The sequence below is a fragment of the Apium graveolens genome, chromosome 4 (genome assembly GCF_009905375.1).
Source record: "Apium graveolens cultivar Ventura chromosome 4, ASM990537v1, whole genome shotgun sequence".
Classification (NCBI taxonomy): Eukaryota; Viridiplantae; Streptophyta; class Magnoliopsida; order Apiales; family Apiaceae; genus Apium; species Apium graveolens.
The window spans coordinates 120479179-120496179 of record NC_133650.1 but is presented as its reverse complement, the minus strand read 5'-3'; positions in this window follow the sequence as shown (position 1 = coordinate 120496179).

Below are 17001 nucleotides of genomic sequence, written 5' to 3'. Positions count from 1 at the left end.
GCTATCACTTGCATAATTCCAAGAAGCAACCAAGAAGCAACAAAAATTTTCTCTCTTTCTCTCCCAAGAACACCCATTCGACCCTTTTCTTTAAACAAAGAAATCAAAATCAAACCTTAAGCTCTAGCCATGGATAAATCCTCCCATTAATTCTCAAGATTCCTAACAACCAAACTAAGATAATATAAATCTTTGAGCTCTTTTTATCAAGGTTTGATGGATGAAATAAAATCAAGAAAGTTGATAATGAATAGTGTGAATAGTAACTCTTCTTTGGTTTCTTGATTTCAATGGTTGTTTTAGGTTCCAAAAACCATAATAAGTACTCACAAGACTTTACCATCATCAATAACACATCTCAAGCTCTCAAGAAAGGTAAAAATCTTTGACCCAACTTTATTTAAGATTTAAGTTCAAGATCCTTTTAGTATGTAGTTATAAACCTAGTTTTAGTGGTGGTATTGTTGAAATCTTGATGTTTAGCTAAGTAGATTTAAGGTTGATTGTTGTTGCCTCAAGAACATGATGTTCTTGAGAGGATTTAGTGTGTTGATGATGATATGTTGATTGTTGGTGGTAGTATAAAGATTTAAGGCATAAACAAAACTCCGATCGTAACCGTAATCTCGTTAAAACGAACAAAACGTAACTTTAAGTTTCTGCAGAAAGTCCCGAGGATGTAAACTGTAGTTTATTGAAAAATAACCCTTTATTATGATATACAATGTTATAAGGATCGTTTAGGCGCTTGAATCGCTTGATTCCGATTTACAGACCAAAAGTTATGGCCGTTTTACTAAAAGTGATTTACGCAATAAAAACTGCTACGAATTACGAACTTTGAAAACATAAAGGATCGACTTAAGAATGTTCATAAATCATGAAAATTTTACAGAGAGTAGTATATTGAGTTTCCTAACTTCCTTAAAAATTTCAAGTGAAAATAATGATTTTTAAATTTTATAAAAATATCAAAGCCGAGATCGCGTGATTAGAAACTGTAGAATCCATAAGCGGAGCCGACGACGAAAATGAAAATGGACTTAAGATACTTTGAAAAAGGAAGCGACCATAATGTGAATAAGGAATTAAAGAAATAATAAGGGTAATATAAGTTGAGAGGGTGCATAATAATTAGCGCATGAGTACGGGTAGCCGTAAATTAGAACGGGACCTAACGAAACGACTTGTGTTTATGATTATAGATTTTCGAGCGGAACCTAGAGCATCCTCCACCTCGAGATACCCAGGCGAGTTTACGAACCCAACTCTATTTACTGTTGTGTTATGAAAGGATTGTTTTATTATCACTACATAAATACCATGCTTGCCATGATACACAATAATTGAATTTTTCGCATAATGTAGTGATGTTGTGCGATAAGTATATATCATGAAATGTTTAATTCCGCTATAAGCGTGACGTATTATAATAAGACCGAGAGTCGGTCGGGATTTCAAGATAAAAACCCGGGAATCATTCCAGTGATATCATAGGACGAGTACAAGTCCATAGTAGTACGTTTTAAAGGGACTCAACGTCCACTTACAAAATATTAAACACCTCGAACTTTTATTAAAGCGATTTCCAAAGATCGTATTCCCTCAACTATACCTTATCATTTGGACAAGAAATATTTACTTACTATTCATTTATTAGGGAGAAGTATTCTCCTGTAAATATTTACTTCAGTCTCGATTAAATATTATAGTTCATTAAATTATTAAACATAAATTAGTTGAGGAATATTATTTTTATTCTTTTAAAAGTAAACTCCTTCGAGGTTTAATTATTTATCGATTATTATTTAATTATTAATATTTATTAAAGGGTTTATTTATGATTTAAAAATCATAGAACCGGATTTAAAATACTTTCTGATTTTCGAAAATCTTTCGAATAATTTCAGATCGTCGGAGAATATTATCCCGACTTATTTTTATATTTTGAATATAGTTTCAAGGAGAAACTTTCCCCCCTTATATAATTATCATATATCCTAGTAAGATAAGCTGTTTCTATCAACAAGCAAAACGCTTGGGGAACTTCGATGTGGTTCGAGTTCTCGAGATATGATAGAATTCTTTTAAAAGGACAAGGGAGGGGTAGACTCTGGTACTATGTGTGCTACATGGACTACCAAAGGTACCGCAGGCAAAGGTACTCTGTGTACTCAGGAACTTTTGAAGTATCTGTATACCCAAAAATGGGACACGTAGCCCGAATGCGGCAAGGGTGATAACCTGGATACGAAGGTGTCGTCCTTCTACTAGTAGAAAAGGTTACTATTATCGTATTACGACTGATCATCGTATGCGGTGGCTCCAACGAGTGTCCTATTCTTCCAATTGGAATTGTGATGCAATACCGTAACCCAAGCCTAGGTGCTGGGTTTACTATTAAGGTATTCGTAGGTTAATAAAATCCACTAAAGGATTGTTTTCATAAAAGGTGTGTATCACCACGGAAAATTATTTTTGAATAAAACATAATTATCATATATGATATTTTATGTAAGTTTATCATATAGTCATTTTCATACTGTACACTATTATGTTGGGCATTATAGCTCACAGTTGTTTTCATAAATTGACACAATACAACAGTGAATCAAGATGCCTACCATGAGAACCACAGCCAGGAAACGGGTAGGAAATGGCCAGCTGTTCCGTAAGTTGTTTGGAAACACATGTATGTCTAGATTGTTTTTCTATTTTTTTAGTTTATAGCATTTCTGGAATAGAGGGTTTTGTTTTGGGTCTGGACAGGTGGTAGGTGTCCAGACCTATGTGTCTTTGTGTTTTGGTTTGATATGCTTAGTATTGGCAATAGGTTTGGCTTGTTAGTCCGGGCCTAGGGCTAGTGATGATCCGAAATTACAAGTTCTAGGACTAACATAACGTCCTGTGTCCGGACCATACTTGGGTTTAAGAGGAAATCTTAGTATAATCACTAACCCCGAGTTCTTGTTTATAGGTATATGGTCTAGACGACAGCGCGATCAAAGAGATATATGACCCGTTATTCGGTCCCTCAAATGGTGAGAGGAGTTCATCTTCTTCTGGGGAATTAAATAGTTGGGTGGAGATTGGGAATAAACCTTCGACTTCTTCGTAAAATGTTATTACCATGCTCCGGATCAATGAGCTCCCTACCAGGCAGGTTCCTTGTACCCCAGATGCATACGGGATCGATATTAAGTACCATTTTGTGATCAAGACAAATGCTATGGAGAATGATTGGTATTATAGTAATATAGGTCATGGTTATGCCAAGCAGCCTAACAGTCATCCCGGGCAGTACGATGAGGCTGAATTTGACCGAAAGTTTGTCGGGATAATTATCAGTAAGGAGCCTTATCATTTGAAAGACGAATAGGCTTCCTTATATTCGGCTAAGATAGATAAGGGAGTCCGTCTACTTTTCAGCTGCATCCCAGTGTAGAGTGGAGGTGGCCTCGTCCTGGGGGGGGGAATTTATCAATGCCTTGCAGATGGCTTTGTTGAGGAATCCAAAACTAGTAAAACCGCAAGTGCACGGGCGTACGCGAGTACGGGGCAAGTACGGGTCGAACCACAGAGAACGCAAATCAAAATTTTAATTTATAAAACTAAGAAGAACAATTAACGAACACTTAAAAATATCACTTTTAAAGATCTAATAAACGGATTCATCGGCTAAATACGAACATCATGACATAAACATATATTTTTAATTGTAAATAAACTTACAAGTATTCAGAGTAAAGACATCCAATGACTCCAAATCAATTTACATTCATAACCATAAAAATATTTCAGATTCATTTTACCAATTAAATCAACTCTCAAAATCATATGGATCCTAACTATATGAAGTCCCAACTTTACTTGTGTGGAACGTATGAAAATAATCACATAGACGTGATATTAGAGATAATCAATAAACAGACATGTAGCAATTAAAGCGCATATACCATGATACCGAGTCTCTTTATCCAACTACATCCGCCCCTTTAAAAGGGCTTAGTTGAACATCATCGAGATCATAATGATTTAAGAAAAAGAATTCATACCAAGAATCGAGACAAAGTTTAAGATTTTATTGAATAATAAACTAATATTTATAAGGGTGAAAGATGAAGAGATATACAAGAGAGAGGTAGAGATGTGTGAGATGCGTTGTTCTATATAATGTGGCTAAAGGGTTCTCTTTATACTAAAAACCTACATATTAGCATTAATTACAAAGATCTCCTAATTGATTTACAACAATCTTCGTGACCAAATACTTGCATAACATTTCCTTATAAAAATATTTCCACTCTATTCACCACGATCCTGCAGACTCGTGATGACATATCGTAATATTCTGACTTTTGGCCCAATTCTTTCCATTTAACGGCAAATCCCGAAATACATTCTCTAAAACCTGCACAATCAGAAAAACCACAAAACCAAGCTTAAAAGGGGATAAAACGTACTAACTAATTAATATAATACACTAATATTGTACAATAAAAATATTTAATCAAATTCTCCCATATCTGAACCAAGCTCATCCTCGAGATAAAAGAAAACCTAACTCACTTTCGTAGGAATCATGGGTACTTTTAGGTGTACCAACCCGTTAAACTCGTAGATGATCTCCACAAGAGGAGTGTTGTATCCTAAGGGTTTACAGAAGATATACCCATAAAATCTTTACTACATTAATTGGATTGTAACTCTATCTCTTAGCATTCACTAGTGTTAACTCAACTATTTTTAGAAAAATATGTGCCAAAGACTCTTATCATAATACAAGTCCACTTTCCCCACTTAAACGTTTCCAAGACTTTCAAGGTATGTTTGAAATCGGTCAATGCTGTTTAGAAGTGGATGAATCATTTTCTCTTTTTCAACCAGTATTGAACTAACTCAATCTCTATCAAAATAAGTGTCTATCCAAATTCGCCTTTTGCTTTCATTTTTATTTTTTTTAATTGACCGTGCAATGTCTGTTTTCTTAGGCTTTCTATGTTACCCATGTAACGAGCTTTGGGTCAATGACTCCCAAACCAGATGGTCATGGGAAATTAGGTGTTGAGACACCCCTAAGAACTTAATTACCCTAGTAACAAAGGCCACAAAACAAGACTAATCAATTTACTACTTATTGTTGGAATTATGTTTTTATTAATCTAAACTTTTATTTGAAATAAATTAATTAGGTAGTAGTTGGTTTGAATAATTCTCAATGTAGTGGAGATAAATCAGGAAGTAGTGTACGTTGTGGAATAGCAGTTGAAGCAGTTTTTCTGTTCCTAGTTTTTAGCTGTGTTTTTCTATTTTTTAAGTCTGTAACACAAAACATTGGAGTTGAATAAGAAAGTGCAAGTTCTCCTCCAGACAAAAGCTTTATTTTATTTTTGCATATTCTGTTTTATTCGCTACATTGTGGTATCAGAGCCTGGTTATTGTAGGTACGTGCATGCCTAAAATACAACCCAGACACACGAGTGTGCAGATGGAAACCTCAAAACCGAAGGAAGGTTCCGTTGGTCTAAGCTACCCACTGCTTACCAAGAGCAACTACACAGTATGGTCCTTGAAGATGAAAGTCTTCATGAAAGCGCAAGGAGTTTGGGATGCAATTGAGCCAAAGGATCCCAAGAAACCTGTAGAGAAGAAGATGGTATAGGTAGCCCTTGCAGTGATCTATCAAGGCGTGCCAGAGGATATTTTGTTGACCATTGCTGAGAAAGAAACGGCCAAGGAAGCGTGGGACGCGATAAAGACATTGTGTATGGGTGCGGAGCGAGTAAAAGAGGCGAAGGTGCAAACGTTAAAGGGCGAGTTCGAGTCACTGGTCATGAAGGACACAGACCAGGTGGACGACTTTTACATGAAGCTGAGTGGCATTGTCACAAACATTCGAGTTCTTGGTGAAACAATGGAGGAGGCTAGTGTTGTCAGGAAGCTGTTGAGGGCAGTCCCATAAAAATTTCTTCAAATTACTTCAAACATCGAACAATTTGGGGACATGAAAGTATTAACTGTTGAAGAGGTGGTAGGCCGCCTCAAGGCCCATGAAGAAAGGACGAAAGGAAAATCAGAAAACACAGGGGGACAACTCTTGTTAACACATGAGGAGTGGACAAAAAGGTCGAACAAGACCGGGTCATCTGCGTATCAAAACCAGAGACCAAGAGGAGGTTTTGCAGCACGTGGCAAAGGCATGCATAGTTCCAGAAATCAAAATGGAGGTAGAGGACATTACCAACAACAACAACAACCCAAGGGTGAGGGAATTAACAAGGGTTATGCTGTAACTCGTGATAGGAGTACGGTGAAGTGTTATAATTGCAGTGTGTATGGACATTACGCCACTGAGTACAGAAAACCAAGAAAAGATAGGGAGAAAAATAAGGAACAAAGCCAAGAATCAAATCTCACAAAATATGAGGATGATGAGCCTACACTACTCTTAACTGAGTGTGAAAATATCGTGCTGTTGAATGAGGAAAGTGTAAAGCCAAACACTAATCAGTACGAAGGAACAAAGGGCGAGAAAAATATATGATACTTGGACAACGGTGCCAGTAACCACATGACTGGACACCGGGAAAAGTTCTATGAATTAAATGAAAACGTGAAGGGTCAGGTTCGCTTTGGAGATGGGTAGGCTGTAGAAATTGAAGGAAAAGGGATGATAGTATTCAAGTGTAAAAATGGTGAGGAATACACACTTAAGGAGGTATACTTCATCCCGAAATTGTGCAACAACATCATCTCTCTAGGTCAGTTGTCAAAATATGGAAATAAAGTAGTGTTGAGTGGAGGATATTTGTGGGTGTATGGTGAGCAGGGAGAGCTTATTTTGAAGACAAAAAGATCATCTAATCGGTTGTACAAGGTAGTAATAGAGGATAGGAGTCCTGTGTGTATGTTAACAAAGGCTAAGAATAAATATGGCTATGGCACGCAAGACTTGGACACGTGAACTTCCAGTCACTTCAGGCTATGTCAGAGAAGGAAATGGCACGAGGACTTCCAAAAATGGTGTAACCAAGGACTGTGTGTAGTGGTTGTTTGTTAGCAAAACAAACATGAAAATCATTCCCGTTGAAAACTACGTTCGTAGCAACAAAGAAGCTCGATTTGATACATGGTGACTTGTGTGGCCCTCTCTCTCCACCTACTCCGGCGGGAAACGGGTATGTGTTTTTACTGGTTGATGACTATAGTCATGCAATGTGGGTGTTTATGTTAAAGACGAAGGATCAAGCAATAGAGACGTTTAAAAAATTCAAGGCTTTGGTAGAAAAGGAAGCACAAAATACTGTCAAGGTGTTGCGAATAGACGGGGGGGGGGGGGAAGAATTTACGTCAAAAGAATTTGAAACTTTCTGTGAACTTGCAGGCATCAAAAGATATTTGACAGCCCCCTACACCCCACAACAAAATGGAGTTGTAGAAAGGTGAAATCGGACTGTGATCGCTATGACAAGGAGTATATTGAAAGAAAGGAATATGCCAGCTGTAATGTGGGGAGAGGCAGTGAGGCATTCAGTTTATCTCTTGAACCGCTTGCCAACTAAGTCTCTAAATGGTGAAACTCCTTACGAGGCTTGGACAGGGGTAAAGCCAGAACTCGATCATGTCAGAATATTTGGGTGTCTAGCACACGTTAAGAAGCAAAATGTGGCTCTGGAAAGCTTGACGACAGAAGTGTAAAAATGGTTTACATTGGAAAAGAGCCAGGAACAAAGGCTCACAGGTTGTTTAATCCAAATACTGGGAAACTGCAAGTCAGCCGTGATGTAGTGTTTGAAGAAGAAAAAGGCTGGAACTGGGAGCACACAGAGACGCAGAGGGATGGACAACAATCACATGGTTCCTCATTTGTTGTTTTGGATACTCAGATTAATGCACAGGGTAACATCGAAACAGAAACAGAACCGCATACTCCTAACACTCAGAATACAAGGGAAAGTTCTATTGGTGAGTCTAACAGTGAAGGCGATAGCTTCGAGTCATCAGGTGAAACAAGTGAACCCAAAAGGTTCTGTTTATTAAGTGAAATCTACGACACCACAGACGAAATAGAATTGGAGGATGAACTTTTGCTGATAGGTGTTGAAGAGCCAAAAACATTTGAAGAAGCTAAGGATATCAACGAGTGGAAAGAAGCTATGGGTGCTGAAATCACGATAATTGAGAAAAATAAGACATGGGTCTTGACAGATTTACCAGAGGGATGTAAACCCATTTCGTTAAAGTGGGTTTACAAGATTAAGAGGGACACCAATGGAGATATTGTGAAATATAAGGCAAGGCTTGTGGCACGAGGTTATGTGCAGAAAAAAGGAGTAGATTACGACGAAGTCTTCGCACCTGTGACTCGCATTGAAACAGTGCGATTGTTGTTAGCTTTAGCATCGAAAGAAGGCTGGCAGGTGCATCACTTGGATGTAAAGTCCGCATTCCTGAATGGTGATATAACAGAAGAGGTGTACGTAGTTCAGCCTAGTGGTTTTGAAAAACATGGAGAAGAACACAAGGTATATCGCTTATTGAAGGCACTCTTCGGTTTGCGTCAGTCACGAAGAGCTTAGTACTCAAGATTAAATAATTATTTAAGGCATTTGGGATTTACAAGGTGTCCTTATGATCATGCCGTGTACACAAGACGTGAAGGAGATGAGTGTTTAATAGTTGCAGTGTACGTGGATGACCTGTTAGTAATAGGGTCGAGTATGGGAAACATTCTAAAGTTCAAGGCACAGATGAAAAACGAGTTTGACATGAGTGATATCGGGAAATTGGCCTATTATCTAGGATTGGAGGTGAACCAACAGAATGGCTATATTGAAGTTAAACAGACATCATACGGAAGACGCATCTTGGAGAAGATGAATATGTTAATGTGTAGGCCAGTCAAATTTCCCATGGAGTACAAGATACAGATAGGAAAGGATGAAGGTGGAGAGCTAGTCGACTTCACATTATACAGGAGTGTCATTGGTGAATTAAGGTATCTTGTTCATACTCGTCCTGATATATCTTATTCTGTGGGTGTGCTAAGCAGGTATATGGAGAAACCAACAGTGTTGCATTACAACATCGTGAAGAGAGTGTTACGATACATAAAGGGCACTCTAAGTTATGGTTTAGTGTATCATCAGGGGTCTGGTAACTATCTTCTAAGTGGTTATTCAGATAGTGATCATGCAGGGAGCATAGACGATAGAAAAAGCACTACAGGCGTAGTGTTCTACTTAAATGAGAATCTGATAACATAGGTTTCGCAGAAACAGAGGTGCGTAGCTCTGTCTTCGTGTGAGGCTGAGTTTATGGCCATTACAGCTGCAGCAATGCAGGGAATATGGCTACAGAACTTGTTAAAACAAGTGATAGATGTGTCCCCAGGACTTGTGGTAATCTATGTGGACAACAAGTCCGTGATTAATCTGACCAAAAATCCTATCATAAATGGTAGGAGTAAGCATATTGATATGCGCTTCCACTTCATCATAGATTGTGTGGAGCGAGGGGAAGTATGTGAAGACACAAGAGCAAAGGGCGGATATTCTGACCAAACCATTGACAGCTGGGAAGTTCGAAGAAATGCGTAATGTTGCTCGGGGTCAAGAACCTGGACAATCAAGTTTAGATGAAGGGAGAGAATGTTGGAATTATGTTTTTATTAATCTAAACTTTTGTTTGAAATAAATTAATTAGGTAGTAGTTGGTTTGAATAATTCTTAATGTAGCGGAGATAAATCAGGAAGTAGTGTACGTTGTGGAGTAGTAGTAGAAAGCAATTTTTCTGTTCCTAGTTTTTAGCTGTGTTTTTCTATTTTTAAGTCTGTAACACAAAACATTAGAGTTGAATAAGAAAGTGCAAGTTCACCTCCAGACAAAAGCTTTATTTTGTTTTTGCATATTCTGTTTTATTCGCTACACTTATAACCTGTTAGGTCACACAACACTGTAGAAGGGGGTTGAATACAGTATTTATACAATCAAATTGATTTAACACGAGTATGTAACAAAGATCAAGTATATTAAATAACTCTGTTTCAATAAGAACTGTTGTTCTCTCTTAGTGATGAACAAATATCACTAAGAGCTGCTAGGTTACAATGTATAATCTTCTCGATAATGATAACTCATATAGTGTAAACCCTAAGTCTGTGTTTATATAGTACACAGTTACAAGATAACTTCTAATTGATATGGAATACAAGTCTGTCTCCTAAAATATATCAATCAGATATCTTCTACAAGTCTTCCAGTCTTCTAACTCTTTCCATGCATATCTTCTTTTATTTTAGTCTTGATCTTCTACTGTAAATCAGCTTCCTTCCTTATAAGAAAGTCTTCCCGCACTTAAGTTATGATATGACCTTAAGTTCTGATATTAAGTTCTGACTTCCAGTTTGATTTTAGTAAATCCTGATATGTCCTGTTTGTTAAGATCTGAAAACTAAACATGAGTCATATTAGACATGACATCTCAAATATATCTAACAATCTCCCCCAACTTGTAAATTATGCAAAATATACAAGTTAATAGATTTGATGATGTCAAAAACATTTAAGTATAAATGCAAATAAGAGTTTAACTAGATAACTAACTACAACTTACAATCCTTGAAGCTTTTACCAATCTCACTGAGTCAATCTGAATCCATAATGATTCTTGAAAAAGCTTGATATCAGTTTTTCTTCTTTAATCCTCAGGACTTGAGACATTGTAGTCTTGACTTGCTTTATCTCCTCATTCTGACTTCCAATCTGATAGATTGCAGTCCTTAAAGCAGAGATATGGTTTCTTTCTAAACCATCATTCAGTCTTATTACCCTAGGATGTGAAGAATCTTCATTGTAGCACAGACATTTCTCATTCAGTAACACTTCAAGCTTAGCAGAATCCTTCTTTATTGGAGTTTCACTTCCATCATCTTCAACAATACTAGGAATGAATTCTTTAACTCTTGAACCAGAAATTCTTGCTTTATCTCTGATGGTCTTCAATATGAAATTTGACCATCTCCTAGTAATATCAGACTTTACCTCTAAAAGGTAATGAAAGAATTGAAGTTCTTTCAGTGATTTGTTCAGCACATCTGATTCTGTCATCTGATATGTCCTTCCATCTTCAAGAAATAGAATCAGATTTTCCTTGACATTGTGCTTGTCATGAGCATCCAGTACCACTTGAATAGAGATAACCTTATCAAGGTGTTTCTGTGTAACATCTACAAGAGGTCTGTCAGTCAATATAAATGGATCTCTAGTAGCAACTTCAAAACCTGTTTTGATCTTAGCTTCATCAGAACCTAGTCCAGCCCTGTCTCTTGGTTCTCTAGCATTTAACCCAAAAGTCATGAAAGTAGACAGCAATTGGCTTTTCTTTGGATCTGATGGTTTGACGTTTTTCCACAGAAGTTTCTTTTTATCAGCTACTTCCATCTTATCTAAATCAGTTTGAGCACTATCGGAGGTTGATGTCTTTATGACTTTATCAGAACTTGTTGTTTCTGTTGTAGCTTGCAGTTCTTCACTCTGAACAACTTGAGCCTTGTCAGAGGTTGTCTTTGATTCTTCATAAATCTTCTTTCTTTTCAGAGTATGAACATCTTCATCTACAACAAGAGTATTATCAGTAACTTGAACCATTTTGCACACTGGTTTCATCAGAATTTGAGGAATTTTCATCTCCAGTGGCTTGATTGGTTCATCAACTTTTCCCTTCGCTTTGTCTTTGTGATCAATCTCAATCTGTGATCTTGTTTTGGGCTTTGATGCCTCAGTATGTGACTTCTCCTTGATCATAATGCCTTTTACCTTAGGTCTTGGAGGTTTCTTTGCAACATAATCTTTCGGCTTTAGATTTTTCTTTTCAGCTTTAAACCTAGCTTCTTCCTCCTTGAGATTTTTTAAATCCATTCCTGGATTATGCTTCAAAAATAATCTTCTAGCAATTTCCTCATCAAGTGTCTGAATCTTGGGATCTTTGTAGTAGACTATAGTCTGCTTCCCCTTTAGCTTCAAAGTTTGCATAAACTTTTGAGAGTCTTGACTTCCACCTTGTATTAGAACATCAGGCTTTGTCATCAGACTTTGCTCATCAGAACTTGATATCAGATTTTGAGTATCAGTACTTACTATCAAATTTTGAGCTTGAGCAGCTTCAGAACTTGTCTTCTTTTGAATAGAAGATTTGCTTGCATCAGTAATTAGTTTTCTTGAAGAAACCTTGTTGCTCTGGCCTTTACTTTGAACTTGACCTCTACCCTTGCTAGGGTTTCCCTGGTCATCAGCTTCATCATCTTTCTTCTTTAGTACTTGATCATTAGAGCATTTGGACTTAACTATCTTCTCCCCCTTTTTGGCATCATCAGATAGTTGGAGAGAGAGAAGAAGTTCCACTGAAGATTGAATATCATTCAATTGAGCCTAATGAAAAGCTTGATTAGCCAGGACCTCAGAGATTTGGGCCTGTTGCTTCTCTTGAGCTTTCTCAATTGCTTCTACTTTCTCAAGTGTAGGTCTGATAAGCCTTGTCTTGTCAAGCTTGATCTATATATCTAGCTTATTAGCTGATTCTTGTAGTTTATCAACCTTTGCTTGAGTTTCAGATTGTAGACCTTGAAGGCTTTTGGTAGTTAGAGCTGTGATTTTAAGTTGAGTCTTGAAATTAGTACTAGTCATCAGCTCATCAGCCTTAGCAATGTGCTCTATCAGAACTTTAGAGCTTGGAATAAAATCAGAATCATTCCACTTCTTGGTCCACTCTACTCCTCTATGAGTTTCATCCCAAGGTACAGGAGTATACTGTTCAACATATTTCTTGACCAATGCTTCCTTTCCAAGTACAGGAGCTGGAGTATGTACTGAAACACTGTCTCCAGAGCTTGAAGAAGACTTATTATCCCCTGATAACACAATAGTGTGTGAGGCTATAGGAGTTTCTGATTCAACTTCATCTAAATTCTGATCTCCAGGTTTTTGATCCAGAATTGGTGTAGATGGTATCTCAGCATCAGAATTTAAGATCGGAGAATGAGTTGGAGATGGCTGAACTGCTGTAGGAGCTTCCAAATAAAGAATAGTAGGAATGTGCAGCCTATTGATGTCAATTTCAGGACTTAAGCCTGAATTTTCAACTGTAACAGCTTCATGAAGAGGAGAGACAGGAGGTGTAACCACTGTATCCTGAACAGTGTCTTTTGGTTCTAGAAGGGCTTCAATGATAATTGGCTCTTTTGAGATCAGAGATTCCTGATCCCCTTCCTCAGCTTCTTCAATATCTTCTAATGGAGGCTTAGCCAAATGCCTCTTAGCTCTCATTTTCTTCAATCTCCTTGCTAGTAAAGGAGTTTCTTGAGCATCAGAACTAGCAGTTCTCTTTCTCTTCAAAGTATCAGAACTTTGAGCTTCATCATTTACCTGTGGGATTGACCCTACAACTTCTGTTTCTATTCTGAAAAATCAGAGTTTCAGCTTCAACAGTCACAGGTTCTGATGCATGAACTTGTACTTGTTCCTCTTTACTATCAGATTCATCCCTGAAAATCATCTTTCTTCTCTTTTGTGGAGGTTGAGGAACAGACTTTGCCCTCTTAGGCTTGGAAGATGAAGGTCTGATGGTATGTGCTGATGGCTGTTGTTGTGAGGATTGAGCTGATGGTTGGAAGTAAGTTCTGATGGTAGGTTGAGTTGGTTGTGGTTGAGAGATGGTTGGTTGTGTAGTGGTTGGAGGTGCTGGTGGAGGTTGGGTTGGTTGGACATCAGGATATAAGGCAGTGTAGGTAGCTGGATTAGAATTTACCAAAAACTGTTTGACTGATATGGGAATTTGGAGGGGTCTTAAAACAGTTTTCTTATTATCAGTAGATAATAAGTCAATAAAGGCCCTCTTAGCAAGTTTAAATGGATCAATTAACTCACTTGCTAATTGGGGTGCATCAGAGCAACAAAAACTATAAATAAGCTGATAGAATCTAGCAAAGTATACTGTATTTCTATCTTCTGTCATCCTATCCCCAATAAAGCCTAAAATAGCACTTGCATAATCAAAATGAGTTTGATGAATGAGAGCATACCCGATTTGTTGACTGAGAATTGGGATTGCATCAAAGTTTGAACATTTGTTTGCAAAAGTTCTGGTGATGCAGTCAAAGAAGAAACTCCATTCCCTCCTTATGTTGGGTCTCTTCAAGTGCCCCAGCTTTGCCAGAGTTTTCTCATAGCCCAAATTGGCCATTAGCTGTTGAAGAGCTGGCTCTTCAACTGTTGAATATGTGCAGTTTTCTGGCAGATGGAGTGCTTGTCGAACTGTGGCCAAAGTCACCACATGTTCATCCTACCCAATTATGAAAATAAGACTAGGGGACCCATTTGCTCCACCATTATCATACATACCACTTCTCCAGAACTCCAGCACTTGAGTTCCTGAGAATGTGTCTGGTTGGGTTAGTGCATAACCTATTTCACTTCGAGACAAAAAGTTTTGGATGAAGTGAAGTTCTGATGGAGCTTCATCCTTAGAGAGAATAGCTGAGTAGTTAGGAACAAACTTAGCTCCATTGAAAACTATATCTTTTGGTGCCATTTCTTTTAAAAATCAAGTAAGAAAAAGAGTGTTTGCAAGGTGTTTGATAAAATGCCTGTATGAAAAAGAGAGCTTCAGAGAATATTAGTGGGTGAGAGAAAATAAGAGAGATAAGAGAATGAGAGAAGTAGGTAAAAGATTGTAAAATCTTTTAACTTTCTTATTTATACAAATCACATGAAGTATGGCAGACAGTTTACACCTGGAAATATGTGAACAATCAATAGTTAAAGCAGGAGTTACTGGGCACGGGAAATAAGTAATAATTACTGTGCACATGCAGTTTTTCAAGACAAACACGTTTACCACTAACCCAAATGATTATGACTGTTTTTATCTCACCTAATTATATTCTGATTAAATATGACCATTTCAGTATTTACCACAAATAAGTCAAGTAAATAAATAATGCCACATAAGCATCAGAGTTTCCATCAGGATTTACATCAGAACTTGACTAACATCAGAATTTAACGGTCATCAGAACATAGCTTCTTAACTCAAAAAGTGAATGTTTGTATCTGTGATTCTTCATACAAATACTGACTTGTTTCTTCAGAGTTTAATCATCAGAACTTCCACCAGAACTTGTCCTCGGAATTTATGCACATGACACTTGGCTGTTTGTCAAAAACAACTTAATCACCACAGTAATTTTCATCATTCATATGTAGTGAGAGTGTGTGCATTTAACAAAATACCAGATAAAGATTAAAGTATGATAAACTTCAGTACATCTTAGAAATAAGGCATAACTAAGAAAAATGCTTAAAATCTGTCATTAATTTTGAAGTCTACTATAGGATAAATTTGTGCATGAGTCCACCTCAACTGTTTATGCCCATTTTATGCATCTTTTAGAATTCTTTTTCACAGTGGCTCCTCAGTGTAAATGAGTCACAACTGCTTATCAGAATTTATGCTATTATCAGAGTATTTCTTCAGTAATCAGAGAATGTGAAAAGTCACCAAGAAAAAATTATTTGCTATTCTAATGCATATAACTTAATACCAACAATGCACTTGGGTCTTCCCTTCCACATATTTACTCTAGATCTCAAAGGAGTACCTGACTTTAATTTTCTTTTCTTTTCTTTTCTTCAGATAAGCGAGGCTTATCAGCATTTAGTTCATCCTTAAGATTGACTAAATCAGAATTTGACAGATAAGAAGCAAGAATCTAGTTTGTGACTTAGTAATAAGATACACAAAGTAAATTTGACTAAGCTCAATATCAGAATTTGCTTGTGTTAATAAATTTACACATAAACAACTAATTCAAACATGGGATTTCTAGTATGTTAAAGACTACTAGGTCAACATCTAGCACAGTAATCCCCATTGGATTGAATAGCCACAAAACATTCAAAACACTATCAGAGTTTATAGAATCACATCAGATAACAATCAGTATTTAATATATTAACAGTTTAAGCACAGATTACATGAATATAAGACAATCTGTAAAACTGATCATAAAGTCTGATGCATGAGAACAAAAACTAAGCAGATTTAGAGAAAGAACCTGAAACCATTCCAAGTTCATTTACCAGTTTTGTAAAAGTAGCTTCACATAGTGGTTTTGTGAAGATATCTGCTAGTTGTTGATCTGTTGGAACAAAATGCAATTCCATTGTACCTTCCATCACATGTTCCCTTATGAAATGATACCTAATGCTGATGTGCTTTGTCATTGAGTGTTGAACTGGATTACCTGTCATAACAATAGCACTTTGATTATCACAGTAAATAGGTATTTTAGAAAATTCTAACCCATAATCCAGTAACTGATTCTTCATCCAAAGAATCTGTGCACAACAGCTTCCTGTAGCAATATATTCTGCTTCTGCAGTTGATGTGGAAATTGATTTCTATTTCTTGCTAAACCAAGAAACTAATCTGCCTCCAAGAAATTGGCAGCTTCCACTAGTGCTTTTCCTGTCTATTTTGCATCCTGCAAAATCTGCATCTGAGTAACCTATTAGCTTAAAGTCTGATTCTCTAGGATACCACAATCCCAGATCAGCTATACCCTTAAGGTACTTGAAAATTCTTTTCACATATGTTATGTGAGGTTCTCTTGAATCTGCTTTAAATCTTGTACAAAGACAGGTAGCATACATGATATCAGGTCTACTTGCAGTTAAATAGAGTAAAGAGCCAATCATACTTCTGTAGTTAGTAATATCAACTGATGAACCAGTATCTTTATCTAACTTGGTTGCAGTGGCCATGGGAGTGGATGCAGTTGAACAGTCTTGCATTCCAAATTTCTTCAGTAAATTTCTGGTGTACTTGGATTGATAGATAAAAGTACCTTCTTCATTTTGCTTGACTTGAAGTCCCAGAAAATAACTAAGTTCTCCCATCATACTCATTTGATATCTTGACTGCATTAGCTTTGTAAACCTTTC